Source organism: Taudactylus pleione, unplaced genomic scaffold (genome assembly GCF_031769625.1).
Source record: "Taudactylus pleione unplaced genomic scaffold, aTauple2 ptg000145l, whole genome shotgun sequence".
NCBI classification, from domain to species: domain Eukaryota; kingdom Metazoa; phylum Chordata; class Amphibia; order Anura; family Myobatrachidae; genus Taudactylus; species Taudactylus pleione.
In genome coordinates this window covers 3,907,346-3,922,989 of record NW_028284547.1, presented here as the reverse complement: position 1 = coordinate 3,922,989, position 15,644 = coordinate 3,907,346, and the positions used below count along the sequence as shown (strand labels likewise).

Here is a 15,644-nt window from a genome sequence, read left to right as displayed (position 1 = left end):
AAAGGCAGAGCTCCTCACCTTAGCCGGCGCAGAGGCCGAAGGGAGAAAAGCCGACTTGGACTTAGCCAAAGTATCCACTATTCTGTCCAAATCCGGACCAAATAGTAAATCACCATTAAAAGGCAAGGCCTCCAGACCCTTTTTTGAATCTGCATCAGCCCTCCAGGACCTCAGCCACAGGGAGCGCCGAGCAGATACCGCTGCAGCCGACACCCTAGAAGTGAGCAGGCTGGCATCCAAAGACGCTTCCCCAATATAGGAAGCTGCATCCCGCATCTGTCCCACTAACGCTCTCTGGATATCCGGAGCCTCATCAGGAAAGGTATCCTCCAAGGCATTGGCCCATGCCTCAATGGCTTTAGCCACCCAGGAGATAGCCATGGACGGGCGAGCCACCGCCCCGGAAAGAGAATAAATGGACTTTAAACAAGTCTCCACCTTCCTGTCCGTGGGATCCTTCAAAGAGGAGATAGACGGCAATGGCAACGTCGCGCTTTTGATCAAGCGGGTAACGTGGGAATCCACCGCCGGCGGAGTTTCCCATTTCCTGCAATGAGCTTCAGGAAAAGGATAGTTCGCCGCCAACCTTTTCTGTGGATGGAACCTCTTACTAGGTAATTGCCAGGCCGCCGCCATATGATCCGATAATTGATCAGACAGGGGGAACACAGTTGAGGTCACCTTGGCCTTTTTAAAATTAGGAAACTTCGACCTAGGAGCCGGCGCATCATCCTCAACATGTAGGATAGCCCGCACCGCCCTAACTAAGGCTGGAACATTAATGGAGGACTTAGCTTCCACCTCCTGCCCCATGACATCAGAGTCAGAGTCCTCATGGATTTCTCCATCATCTGAGGACACTTCAGAGTCCGACAACTGCGCAGCTAGTGAACTCACAACCGGACGTTTAGACACCCTTGGTGGCACATCACCTTGCAACATAGACTGAAACGCCGAGGATGAAGCCGCCAGACTCTGTACGGAGCTGGATAGAACATCCACCCAAGGCGGAGGAGCCGTCGGAGCAACACTCTGCAAAGGCACTACAGACTGACACGTCCCTGGGGAAGACTGCACATACACAGGCAGTCCCGAGTAAGGACCCACAGTCTGGGCCCCGGGGGAAGACCGCAACATTTGTGGAACCCTCGGGGAATGGGGGATGGTGGGCTGCGGTAACGCCCTAGAAGGGACCGCTGATGGGACCGATAACCGGTCCGCAATAGACGCCAGCACCTGTGAAAACATCGCCCAAGGAGGGTCCTGTGATACAGGGGGGTTGGAGGGGCCCGGTACCAGCTGGCACCGCCCGCACAGACCATCCTGAGATAAGTCCTCCCCATCAACTCCAGCAGCACAGCGTCTGCAGGAAAATAACACAGGAGCCACAGAGCGCTCAGTCTCCTCATCCGACATGATACCGTAAATACACAAGAAATAGGTATCACCAGAGGAATTACGGTTTTAACACCCGCGCACTCACCAGTATGCGAAACAACAGCCCAGATATGGTACTGTGTAGCACACAACAGTATGTGACTGACCCCACAAATACGTGTTTTATATATGTGAGGGTCTCAGAAAAACGCCCTTCCCCCACACACCTGCCGGGCCGTAGGAGAAGGAAAGGGATAGTTATAAGCTGACAGTAAGGAGAATAAGTCACAGACAGGCAGCACTAGCAATAGTCACATACAATGCAGAAAAGTTAGTACTCACTGCACCTTCCGCTACAATCAACCGCCCAGATTCAGTGTCTGGGAGGGCTATAGCGATGTGTACACTGTCCTTTAGCCGGGGAGAGGTACACAGGGGGACCGGTCCACTTGATACCGCCTGGGAGTCTGCGATGTGCCAGTAAAGATGGCCGCCGGAGACCTCAGAGGAGGAGTGGCCGAGAGATAAGAGCAGCTCAGCGACGCCAGACTCCTAGTTGAAAGGCGCGCTGAGCTGAGGGGAGGAGCCGCTAGACAGGGAAGGCTGCCTCCCCTGGCTAGCAATTAACCCCCGGGTTGCCGGTCCCGCTACCAGCCTGATACCCTGGTGGTCTAGCGGACACGCGGGGTATTCCTCAATTGAGGGGGAGCCCGCCGCCGCCGCTAGCGCCTCCGGTCTGTCCCCAGAGACCGGAGGCTCCTGACTGCATTGAAGTATCCGCGGGCCGCCGCACGCGGCGACCCGCGGCTTACCTGATCCCCGTCGCGTCCGGCAGCAGTCAAGGGAGTCCCCAGAGCCCGGCTAGTACAGGCTCTGGGGTCCCGCCGCGATCCCCAGAGCTGTACTGGCGTCGCGGCGCCAGCGGGGAGAAGGAGCGGCAGCGTGGACGTCCTAAAGGACAGTCTGATGCTGCCGCTCTAACAGTGTAAAAAAAGAAGAAAAAAAATAAATAAAAAATTTCTCTTTTAAAATAAAGCTTAGGGGCTGCTCCTGCAGCCCCACTGCGACAGGGTGACCCGACTCCGGCCGGGCACCAACTAAAACTGAGGTGCCTGTGGCCGGGGCGGGGTATAGAGGAGGACGGACCCAAGTGCATCCTGGGAGCAGCAAAGCTTTAACTGCGTGGTGCCCGTGGATCCAGATCCAGCTATACCCCAAGGTCAACCCTGTGGACCCCCTATGGACCCTGAAGTAGAAACACCCCTTATCAGAAGGAAAATCTGGCAATGTTGGGGAAACAATAACAATAGATTTTTGCTCCCAAACACTGAATTATGGACCAGATTGGACAGATATAGCTATAGGTGTGTACGCAGTCACCCGGTGCAAGGCAATTATTTGGCACCCACTCTATTATGTCAAGTACACTAATACCCCCCCTTACACCACACACACACACACTAATGTCCCTTACACCATTATGGCCCCCACCCCGCAGTCGCTCACCTCATCCCTTCTCCGACTGCAGTCCAGCAGGTGTACATTTGAAGCCGCCCACCATGTGGGTAGCCTCCAGTAGCCCTTCCTTGAGAGAAGTACAGCGCCAACGCCCACCTCCATCATTTTAACGTGGTGCCGATCGCGAGCCAATCTGAGCACGTGGAGCAGCCGCTGCTGATTAGTTCACGACCAGCACCACATTATGATAAAAATGACTGCGCCGCTGTCACACAAGGGCTGCAGGTGGGGGGCACGTGCCGCCTAGCCCCAGCCCCCCACCACCCCTAGTTGCAACCCTGAGAAGAAACCGTGATCAATGTCATAAGAGATACCAGGCTTTTGTAGGATAAATAGAAATATCCTATGTAAGAGACATGGGCCCTGATTCAGAGCCGGACGCTCTGAGCAGAGCGCTCGCTCTGAATCAGGGCCGTCCTCCATTAAAATGGAGCGTCCTCCTGGACGCTCGTATAGCTGTGGGTCACCACCCACAGCATATACGAGCGTGCAGGTTGATGGTCGCGATGGTCTTGACCATCGCCACTGCGAGCAACAGCCTGCGGTTGAGGTTTTCAACCGCAAGGCCAGGAGTGATTTTGGCTCTATCAGAGCCCAAATCACTCCCACTGACATCACTAGTGATGTCAGTGGGCTCGGCTTCAGACGGTAGGCGTTCCCTTGGGAACGCCTCCGTCTGGCAGGCACGCCCAACAAAGGGGGCGTGCTGTCAGTCACCATCGACAGCACGCCCACTTTGAAGAGACACTACGAGCGAAGGAAAGTCCTTCGCTCGTCGCGTCTTGCGCACGACGGAGCTCCCTCCGTCGTGCGCATGCGCAGTGCAGACTATCAACCCACTTGCGAGCGGACATAACTCGGAGTGTTTGTCCATAAGCGCTTCTAGAACCAATTATTCTGGCTGCGGGAGCTGCTGAAGGTATTGAAGGTAACCACCCTCAACTTATATGCTCGTTTGTGAATATTTGGTATACCTTTGCGCTCAAACCTATAATGAATAGGTTTAAATAAATGAGCTATTGATACAAAATGTCTTAAAGTTTGAATATTCTATATTAATGTTACTATAGAATTTAACATACAGTATAGAAATGGTGTTATCACAGTGGAGTATGTTAGATAAACAATACAACTGTAGCAGCCGGCTATGTGTGTGTTTACAGTTGGACAACATAAAACAGGGCAGTACATGTGACTGGACGTATAGAGGGAAATGGGGGAGGGGTTGGTATGTGGAGTAGTGTGGAAAACACAGGTACAACAGTAAATAGTTGACTTTTTAACTTGTTGTGCAGCCGCAGTAGGAGCCTTCAGCATGTGTAATCACTGTGGCTTCACTTAGGTGTACCAAGATGGGCGTCGTTTGCGGGAGGTAGCGGGGGCCGGGTCCGGGGGGGGAAGGAAGCCTGCGTTTGCTGCGGCCGGGATGCGGGGGAGAGGAGGTAGGGGACAAGCGGGCGTCAGCTGCGGCCGGAACCAGAAACAGCACCGGGCTCCATCTAGCAGGGGGGTGACGCCACAGCCAGGGAGCCCTTTCACCCGGTCCCCCAGTCGAAGCATCACCCCTGACCGCTAGTCAGCCCAGGCTGGGGATCCCTGGGGAGCTGGGGACCCCACCCTCCCAAAAAAGGGGTCCCCCTCTCCAGGGCACCCCAGGCAGATAGCCCGGGGCTATCCCCAGCACCCCTGGGCAGTGGGTGCCGGGTTGATGGTGTAGTGTTGTGCAAGTAAATTTAAAAATATTGGCTTTTGCTGTGGTACTACAGTTCCCAGCAAGCCTCCCCCGCATGCTGGCACTTGGAGAACCACAAGTATCAGCATGCGGGGAATTACGGGCCTGCTGGTAACTGTTGATAACGCAATGTGTTTTGGATAGTATTTATAAACCTTACTTATTATAAGAAATTAAATAATTCACACCAATACCAACTCTAAAGTAAATGACAATGTTTTACTTAAAAGCAAATTAATTATACAGACCTACTGTCTCCTAGTTTGTTCATATTAAACTAACCCATTATTCTGTCTTGCTAAAAATGGTTTCCATCAGTAGTTTCTTTAGTTAACATCTATATAAACCTAAACACTACATCATTTAATATACCTTTAAATTATACATATTGAACAATAATAACTGCTGCTTCAGACACACACCTGCCTACTTTAGAGAGGGTAGGCTTCATCTCTAGGCCTGAGGCCATTCAACAAATGCTGTCCTCTGCAACTTACAACTAATATATACTCTAAATCATCTCTATATACTCTTAATTGCACTGAAAATAATAATGAAAGACATAAGCATGCATATATTCGTGAATTGCTGAAGGAATATGTACGGTCACATGTTACGGCGTTATCACTGTAGTTCCACAGCAGAAGCAATATTTAAAATAAAAAAAAAACACAACACACACACCGTAGAAAAGTACAATTTTATTAAAACATACATGTACACACGCATGTACTCACACTATCTCACATACTCACCAATGTATCCCTGAAGTCAATCTGTCCTCTTCTCCAGTAGGTAATCCAATGGAGTACCTGTAATAAAAAATCCATACTCACCTCCTCCTATGTGTGGCTCTGTCCTCTCCAGGCAATCCAGGGTCTTGGCAAAAAAAAAAAAACAAATGCAAAATACCCGGACCCACGAACATTAACAGTGACCTCTAAGGACACTACTACCCGAATGAGAGCTTCTCCCGGCATTTCAGTTCAGAAATCACAGTGCGGAGTGCCCATTGGCTGAGAGGCGAGCCTTCCGCCTCTCAGCCAATGAGCTGTTCTCACCATTGACTTCAATGGTGAGAACCGAGCGTGCCCTTTTCAAAAATGGCACCTCAGCGCCATTATTGAAATTCAAAGATGGCCGCCGTGAGCCAATCACGGCTCTTGACGTCATTGCCCTGCCCCCTCGAATGGCTTAAATACAGCCAGCGCAAGGTGCCGTCCAGTTAGTCATCAGCCGGGAGGCAGCAGAGAAGAGCTTAAAGGCTGCCGCCCCCCAGGTGAAAGTGCTGCTAAATCAAATATTTAAAAAGCGGTGTCTGTTTGTTTTATTTGAATATTTCTTTTGCATGGGTACTATAGGTACCAGCAGGCCCTTAGTACCCCGTCTGCTGGTACTTGTGGTTCTCCAAGTGCCAGTGTGCGAGGATGCCTGCTGGGACCTGTAGTACTACTGCTGCAAAAGACAATTTTCATATGCACCACACAACACAATCAACCTGGCACCCAGCACCCAGGAGAGGAGGACCCTTTTATTGGGGAAGGGGGGGGCCCCCAGCTCCCCGGCCTGGGCTAACGATCAGGGGTGATGCTGCGGATGGGGGGGCTGTGACATCACCCCCCCCACTAGAAAGAGTCCGGTGCTGGTTCTGGTAAATACAGGGGAACCCTACGCATTTTATTCCCGTATTTCCAGAATCAGGATCGGCCCAGTACTGGTTGCGCTGAATACTGGGGACCGCTACGTAATTTGTCCCCTGTATTTAGCACAACCAGTACTGGGTCTTCAAAGCCTGGTGCTGGTTGTTGGCTCTGGGGAGCGGGGCATGCTTTTTTTTCCCCATATTTACAGGTGCTCCATTGGACAGATTGGCTACAGGGATACATAGGTGAGTATGTGAGATAGTGTGTGCGCATGTACGTTTTAATAAAATGTTATTTTTCTACGGTGTGTTGTGGTTTTTTTAATATTGCTTTTGCTGTGGAACTACAGGTACCAGCAGGCCCGTAATGCCCCGCATGTTGATACTTGTGGTTCTCCAAGAACCAGCATGCGAGGGAGGCTTGCTGGGAACTGTAGTTCCACAGCAAAAGCCAATATTCAAACTTTACTTGCACCACACTTTACATAATCAACCCGGCACCCACTGCCCAGGGGTGCTGGGGATAGCTCTGGCCTATCAGCCTGGGCCTGGGGTGCCCTGGAGAGGGGGACCGTTTTTTTTTGTTGTTTGTTTGGTTTTTTTTTTGGGGGGGGGGGGGGGGGGTATTATGGATGATCCCCAGCACCCCAGGAATCCCCAGCCTGGGCTGACTAGCGGCCAGGGATGATGCTTTGGCTGGGGGGCCAGGTGAAAGGGCTCCCCTGGCTGTGGCATCAGCCCCCACTAGAAAGGGTCCGTTGCTGTTTCTCGTAAATACGGGGGTACGCTACTACTAATTTTTTGCCCCTGTATTTGGAGAACCAGGGCCGGCTCGGATCCCAGTGCTGGTTGCGCTGAACCCTTACATATGTCCCCCATATTTTGGCAACCAAGGCTAGTTCTGACTAGCCCGGTGCTGGTTGTGCTTAAGTACAGGGGACCCCTACGTCATTTTTCCCCTGTATTTAAACACAACCAGGACTGGCAGTTAAAAGCCCGGTGCTGGTTGTTTTTTTGTGTGGGGGGGGGGGGGGGGAGGTCTTTTTTTATTTTACACATTCAATTTTTAACAGATGCGTAGTTGGATCTCACTGCTGCATTCGTGCATCTGTGACTTATTGTTTTTATTTTCTCAGGTGCATGCGCACTACCAGTGAGCCCTCTGTTGCCCGCATTGTACTGCACCGCTGCCACTGCTCTGCACCACCGCTCCGCCCGCACGCCTACAGCCGTCTCGCACTCTGCACTTCGCAAACCACCTCCTGTGTGCTGTCCCCTCTTCCACTTGTGCGAATGTACCATTTTGTTGCCCTGCAGGTGGCCCGGTTTGTTCATCCAAACTATCAGTTAATACATTTTTAAAATGCTATGAAATTCCATAGACAAAAAAAAAAAAAAAAAACAACTTACGGTGTCACATGTCCCACTAAGGCTGCTTAGACATGATCTGAAAATTCACAAAACCTATTGTTTATGCCGCAGGGCGCGAGTGCCCATCATTTTAAAACATTTTATTATTGCGAAGGTCCCCACCCGGCTGGAAAAAAAATTCTGGGGAGAACACTGTACACACACGGGAAAGAATATTAAAGAGGTTTAAGAGCAAAGCAAAACATCACTAGGACAGGGATGAATACCACATGCGCACACACACACTATATATGCGGTCATGGTGGCGGCTAGGGCACAGAGCTGTAGGGACTTTGATAGAGGGAAATGCATTTTAGAGGTTTATCACCCCCCTGCCACCAGCTGAGACTAAAATGTTAGGTCACTTAAAAAAGAAAAATGTGTTCTATTAAATCTGGGTCCTCTTACTCATTTGTCTCCCACCCAACAGTTATTTATTTATTTTTTTCCATAAAAGTTCCTTCAAACAAGTGTTTTATCCAATATTATTTGTGGCACACCCACAAATATTAAGGATCGCCTGAATGTATGAAGGAGGGACCGCAGCAGCTATCTATTACTGACAGCAGCCATGGCCCTGCAAAGCTGTCAGATCTAACAGATGCCGGAGTTTGGCCTTGGCAGGATGCCTTTAGCCGCTGTAGCCTATGGGCAACATTGCGCATAATTTACCAGGAGAGGCAATTGCTGTCGCACATGCGTGGTCACCAGGCCACGCGTGCACAGGACGGCACCAGCTCCCGGAGAAGTGATGTGATCGCAATTCACTTATTACACATCCCAGGGACAGATTCCTTTCGGAACCTCTGTCTCTGCGGGTTATTAATAGTAAAACTGGATATCTAGTAAAGATATTCCCCTTGTCACGTGGATGCCCCATGTTTTGTCTTTTTGCCCTTATGTGTCCCCTGTGAATGAGTATTTGCTTACCTATACGATTTCTCTGCAACGGGGAACCTCTGAAGACATTGATCCTCCCTGGACAGGCAGTGACTGGAGTCAGTGATCACTATTCATGTAGAACATCACACGATTCATGTAGAACATCACACGTCTGCGTAGGAATAAAGCCAATGTCATCATCATGCAACAGAGGATCCACCAGATCATACATAACAGAAGTGTTGGGGCAGGACACAATGTGAGCTTTCCTGATCTAAAACAATTTATATTAATAAAATAGATTTGCTAATTTGGTACCATTTGTATCAGTAGTGTGTTTCTCCAGCGCCATCTCCTCTGCGTCGCACAACGCCATCTAATCTGTGTATCCGAACCCATTCCCGGGGTTGGGTCCGGCATCCCGACGGTCAAAATCCCAGCAGGGTTAAGATAACCGACACCTGTAGGTAGGTATCCTAATCCTCCACCTCTCCGGTGCCTAAACCTAATCCTCCCCCCATTGCCTAAATGTAATCTCCCCCTCCCCGCACCCTTAACCTAACTCTCCCTCCATTGTGCCTAACCCTCCCCCTTCTACTTACCTATGGGACGCAGGCGCCAGGATTCTGACAAGTATTCTAAGTGCCAGCATTCCCTTTGCTGGGATATTAACTGGATCCCCATGCCTGTGTCCCCAGCAGAGGGCAATATTTACCTATCCTGAGATCTGTATACTCCTCTTCGTAGCATGGCGCAGCGCGATATCATGACATCACACAGGTGCAAATGAAAATACTCTGAGCCAGCCACCTGCTTGGCAGAAAGAACACCCCCCCTCCTTCATGCCTCTGTCCAGTCTAATAGTGCAGCAGGCAACGGGCAGTAGAGGACAGCACTCACTGAGGGCTGGTCTGGATAAAGATGTCAAGGGGCACGATGTATCATTGTCTACTGGTGCCAGCGGCTGGCCCAAGTCACTAAAAAAATAGATCAAGCACCCTATGACCCTCACAGGTTATATTCATGTGTGCAGGACTATATAGCCCTCACAGGTCTCCTCTTCATGTGTCCAGCACTATATTACCCTCACAGGTCTCTTCCTCATGTGTCCAGCACTATATTACCCTCACAGGTCTCCTCTTCATGTGTGCAGCACTATATAGCCCTCACAGGTCTCCTGTTCATGTGTGTAGCACTATATAATACCCACACAGGTCTCCTCTACATGTGTGCAGCACTATATAACCCTCACAGGTCTCCTGTTCATGTGTGCAGCACTGTATAGTCCTCACAGGTCTCCTGTTCATGTGTGCAGCACTGTATAGTCCTCACAGGTCTCTTCTTAAAGTTCCCAGCACTATATAACCCTCACAGGTGACACCCCCTCCCACACATTTAATTACACTTGGGGTGTGCCCAGCACTTATGGGAAGTGCTGGGCTTCCCCCAAGCTCTCCCCTAACGGTGAAAAGTCCCATGAGACACTGCTAGCACCAGGTGCCTATTTTTTCAGCAGTAAATGTGTGCAAGTTGCAATGTGATGTGACTAGGATGCGCCAACAGACTCTGATTAAACGTGATATGAGGCACTTGTATATCTGCGTGTGACTGCGTCTCTGAATCTGTATACAAATTGCTACAATGTGGCGGCCGCAGCTTTTTTTCATTGCAAGTTCCTTTGTGCTACATCTACAGACTCAGTTGCACACAGATATACAAGCATTACATATCGGATTAATCAGCACAGTCAGTCCTGGCCGCATTAACGACTTACATGCATTTCCCGGCAAAAAAAAAAAAGACGCAGAAATGACATGGGGCCAGTATAGTCTCATGCTAATGGGGCGTCTCAGTCACGCTGCATGGCGTAGTGAGGCTACACCTATGAGGATACACCCGTAGTAATGTCCCCTCCCACCACCCCTTCCCCGTGGCTAAGTTCTAAGGACGGCTGGACTTACCTCAATCGGTCCAGCATCGGGATTAAGATAGGCCCTTGAAATACCGACGCCTATCTAAAATCCCTTGTCGGGCTTCTGCTGTCCGGATATAGACCGGCGGCATTTAATCCGCCGGTTTATAAACTACATCCCATTCAGAGGACAGGGAGCCGCACGTACAGGGTGTAGTTACAGGCAACCCAGGTTACCATCAAATGTGATACAGTAAAATATATGTGACAGGACTCATCTGAGTATGTACCAATCAGTTCATTCATATACTGCACATACATCCCCCCCAGTTATATAGCACTGACAGCGGAGCCAGCACATTCATATAATGCCTGTATAGCGCAGTGATAGGGATAGCATGGGAACTAAAGCCACCTCCACCAGCAGGACTGTACACTGCATAAATCCTGTGCATTGCAGCATGTGTAATTAACAATCCGGCATATACACTGCTATACACACTCTTATACAGAAGCCACATGTACAGCATGATAGATGGTAACAGCTGGGTGACTGTATATGTATAACGTGCACTATGTTATTATCACCCAGCGGCAGCCGCACATCCCCCCATATCCATGTGCGGGAAGCCGGGCACACACACCATGTATGGCGGCTACAGTCGGCTCTGTGATGTCTCAGATACACCGGCCACAGGGCTCACCCAACGGTTACAGCTAGATCCCCTTCACTTCCTCACCGTCACCGCCTCTCCCGCGTCCCGCCGCCGCTACCACGACTACCACGTTGTGTCCGAGATCGTCTAACCGGGACCTACAGAGAAGGGAGGAGACCTGGCGGGAACACAGGAAAGGGGGAGGAGTCTGGGCGGGGACATAGCGAAAGAGGATGAGATGGATAGGAACACGGAGGTGGGGACTGGGCGGGGACACGGAATGGGGAGGAGACTGGGCGGGATCACTGATGTGGAGGGAGATAGAATGAGAGAGCGCGGGAACGCGTGGCCTGGAATCATGTGACCGCTGTATAACTGTAAAAAGAAAGGTACATTCTTTTTGTAGTGTTATACCTGATGGCCTGAACACATCAGCTTGTCCCTCACACACCCCCTAATAGCGCCCCATCACATTCTCCCCCCACATGCCCTCTCCTTGCTCAGCCACAGCCTGTCCCTCACACACCTCCTCATTGCCCCCCATCACATTCTCCCCCCACATGCCCCCTCCTGCTCAGCCACAGCCTGTCCCTCACACACCCCCTCATAGCCCCCCATCACATTCTCCCCCCACATGCCCCCTCCTGCTCAGCCACAGCCTGTCCCTCACACACACCCTCATAGCCCCCCATCACTTTCTCCCCCCACATGCCCCCTCCTGCTCAGCCACAGCCTGTCCGTTACACACCCCCTCATAGCCCCCCATCACTTTCTCCCCCCACATGCCCCCTCCTGCTCAGCCACAGCCTGTCCGTTACACACCCCCTCATAGCCCCCCATCACATTCTCCCCCCACATGCCCCCTCCTGCTCAGCCACAGCCTGTCCCTCACACACCCCCTCATAGCCCCCCATCACATTCTCCCCCCACATGCCCCCTCCTGCTCAGCCACAGCTTGTCCCTCACACCCCCTCATAGCCCCCCATCACATTCACCCCCCACACGCCCCCTCCTGCTCAGCCACAGCCAGTCCCTCACACACCCCCTCATAGCCCCCCCATCACATTCTCCCCCCACATGCCCCCTCCTGCTCAGCCACAGCTTGTCCCTCACACCCCCCCCTGCTGTTCATTGACAGGCACAGAGAAAGGTGGGAGACTACTGGCTCCAGAGGTGCCCAGAGGACCGGACGGCACAAAACAGGGCCGGGACCCATAGCCGCTGCCCATGCCCAGCTTTTCCTCCCTTGTAGCCTGGCTCGGGCAGCGCTGGGCTCTTCCAGGTGGCTCAGCTGCGGCGTGGGCTGGGGACGACCTTTCAGTGAGCAATGCGTGGGGCATGACATCATAGGTTACATCGCCGCACGTCTTCCCAGCCCGTCAGGCAGACACTGTGCCACCTACCCCTGACCAGTGGCGGATCTAGACTTTACTTTTAGGGAGGGGGGGGCGGTTTAAGAATTAATACTAACTCCTCCCCTCTTTATAACTCCTCCCATTTACAATTTTGCCCCTCCCGTTTACAAGAAATACTGAAAAAAAGAAGCAAACAATAATAAGCCCTTCAAGAGCAGGCTCTCCCTAGCCCCATATGTGCAACAGATCCCACCTGCCCTCCCCCAACAATAAGCCCCACAGAGCAAACACCCCCCCAAACCCCACAGACCCCTGGGACCCCCTAATAATAATATGCCCTGCAGAGCAGGCTTTCCTCATCCCCACATGTGCACCAGACCCCCCAGTGGCAAACGCAGGATTTCTAGACGGGGGTTTCCAAATCCTTGATATTAGAGAAAGTGTGACCAGTCCATGAAGAGGGTAAAATTAGCACTTAACCAGCTTTAATATGCGTCTTACAAAGTGTATTGTGTGTTATAATTCCAGCACATACAGGACCAGCGATCACAGTAAGCCGTTAGATGCGGCAGTAGGACCATCCTGCCTAAGCTGAATGCTTTTATTTAAGATGTGGGCACCATTCCAGAGTATTAGAGCAAGTCCGGGAGCCTGGGAGCAGCAGAAGAACCTAGCACTGCCCTGGACATATATGTACATATTGGTCTCTATAGCAGCACATCCCTAATAGTGAATGTTTTCCAGATCTCCTAGTTGATGCACAGGTTATTTCTTACTAGCAGATATATGTTAAAAGATCCACAGGTAGTGATAATTTAATTTGTGATACTGAAATTAACATGCAGCACTTGTAAAATTCTATTATATTACTATTTCTATTGTGGTCATGGGGTGGGGGGTTTCCAGGCAGACGGAACCACCCCTGCGTTTGCCTATGCCCCCCAATAATAATAAGCCACACTGTCAGAAGCAGAGCAGGCTCCCACCAGGCTCCAGCCCCCCCTACATGATATGCTCCACGACTCACACAGGCAGCTCTCCACTAAAAACAGGACAAGACAACTCTGCAACTTGAACTGTCTCACTCTTGAGTCCGACCAGTCACCACCATCAGCAGTCTGCTCCGCTGCTCCTAAGATGGCGCCAGCCTTGACGGATCCCAGTATACTCACTGACTCAGTCTCAGCCTGCCCGCCACGCCGCTCGGCCTTGGAGACTATTTCTGTGTGAGTAACAGTCTGTCACTCACACACATGATGCTGTGCCGCTGACTGCTCACAGCTGAGCGGCTCAGCCGGCTGACAGTGACAGACAATCACTAATGTTGTAGGAAGTAAGTCATAGTGTATTTTTACTTTATTTAAAGTCTGGCATATCTTTCAGTTAACATATCATGTTTCACATATCACACATGCAGAGGAGGGATGTGTGGGATCGGGGGTGGTGGTGAGAAGGTGGGGCCCCCAGAGACATCAGTGTTCTGGGCCCCAAGATTTCTGTTGCCAGCACAGTGTGTGTGTTTGTGGATAGATAGATGTGTGTGTATATATATATAAAGACAAATGGTAGGCGGCACTCACGGGACTTTTCAGAAAAGAATCAAACTGACAACTGTGTCAAACCAGTTGTCAGTTTGATTCTTTTCTGAAAAGTCCCGTGAGTGCCGCCTACCATTTGTCTTTGAATACATTGCTCCTTGTAGCACTTTTGGATGGCACCTGGGCCAAATTTATGCATTGCTTGAATGTGGAGTGCCAGCCCATATGACTTCTTGTGTATATATATTATATATATATATATATATATATATATATATATATACAGTCAGGTCCATAAATATTGGGACATTGACAGAATTTTCATATTTTGTCCTCTATTCACCACCACAATGGCTTTGAAATGAAACAAACAAGATGTGCTTTAACTGCAGACTTTCAGATTTAATTTGAGGGTAATTACATCCAAATCAGGTGAACGGTGTAGGAATTACAACAGCTTCTATATGTGCCTCCCCCTTTTTAAGGGGCCAAAAGTAATGGGACTATTTCATGGACAGGTGTGGGCTATTCCCTCGTTATTTCATTATCAATTAAGCAGGTAAAAGGTCTGGAGTTGATTCTAGGTGTGACATTTGCATTTGGAATCAGTTGCTGTCGACTCTCAATATGAGATTCAAAGAGCTGTCACTATCAGTGAAGCAAGTCATCATTAGGCTGAAAAATCAAAACAAACCCATCAGAGAGATAGCAAAAACATTAGGTGTGGCCAAATCAACTGTTTGGAACATTCTTAAAAAGAAAGACTATTTATGGACCTGACTGTATGTGTATATATATATATATATATATATATATGTCACACAATCGGCAGCACTCAGGGATTAAAAAAGACACAAAACCACCATCATGCCGGTCACTTGGGAAGGCCCTTACACTGTGTAGCACCATGGAGAAGCCAATTATACCAGAGCCCTAGATACTAAGGGTAAAATGTGTAGGATTGACCACATTGACTGGGCAGGGGCACTGGCAATATGCTGCCTGTACATGAAGGATCCCAAGACAGACCCACTCTGACTTGCCACAGATCACCAAGAACAACCTGTGGGCAGAGGTGGTCTAAAGAGGAAAGAAGTCTTCACAGCCCCAGTATGGACAGTTCAGGGAGGAACTGAAGAACAACAGTCCCAAATGACCTGCAAACCTGGATGCACTCATGTCATGTCCCATCGTTTAAATACTGGGGAGATAAATCCTGTCAGGCAAGCTGTCTACAAGGATGAGTTCCTGTACTTTAATGGGAATGAAGAAAGTGAAGATACTGCTAATAGAAGTAATAGTTCTCCCATAATCCCTGGGTCTCAGGTACAGTAGCAGTCACCCAATAAGTACCGGACTGTGATAGATGTCTGCACTATGCCTCCCATTGATGAGTTATTGGTCAGACAGGGTGGAGTCCTTTATGTGTCCACCGTGGATGTTAAAACAGGAATATTGAGAGATATTTACCTATTACCAGGGAAGCACAGAAGCATTTAGCCATCCATACCCCATTTGGGATGTTTGAATTGACAACCATGCCCTTTGGGATGAAGATCTCCTCCCGGAATGTCAGAAGCCTTCCTACAGCAAATTTGTGCTTTAATACAGATACACAGCCA

General features: G+C 50.1%; 1 pseudogene across 1 annotated transcript in view; it reads right to left on the bottom strand.

Moving 5' to 3' along the window:
• LOC148522636 (uncharacterized) overlaps positions 1–11,299 on the bottom strand; it is a 764,886-nt pseudogene extending 753,587 nt beyond the window's left edge. Inside the window, exons 1-2 of the transcript XR_015878527.1 lie at positions 11,118–11,299; positions 8,610–8,733 (exon numbers count right to left, since the gene is read on the bottom strand). The product of XR_015878527.1 is annotated as an uncharacterized LOC148522636 (transcript). The remainder of the gene's footprint in view (positions 1–8,609; positions 8,734–11,117) is intronic.
• Between the last annotated feature and the right edge of the window lie 4,345 nt (positions 11,300–15,644).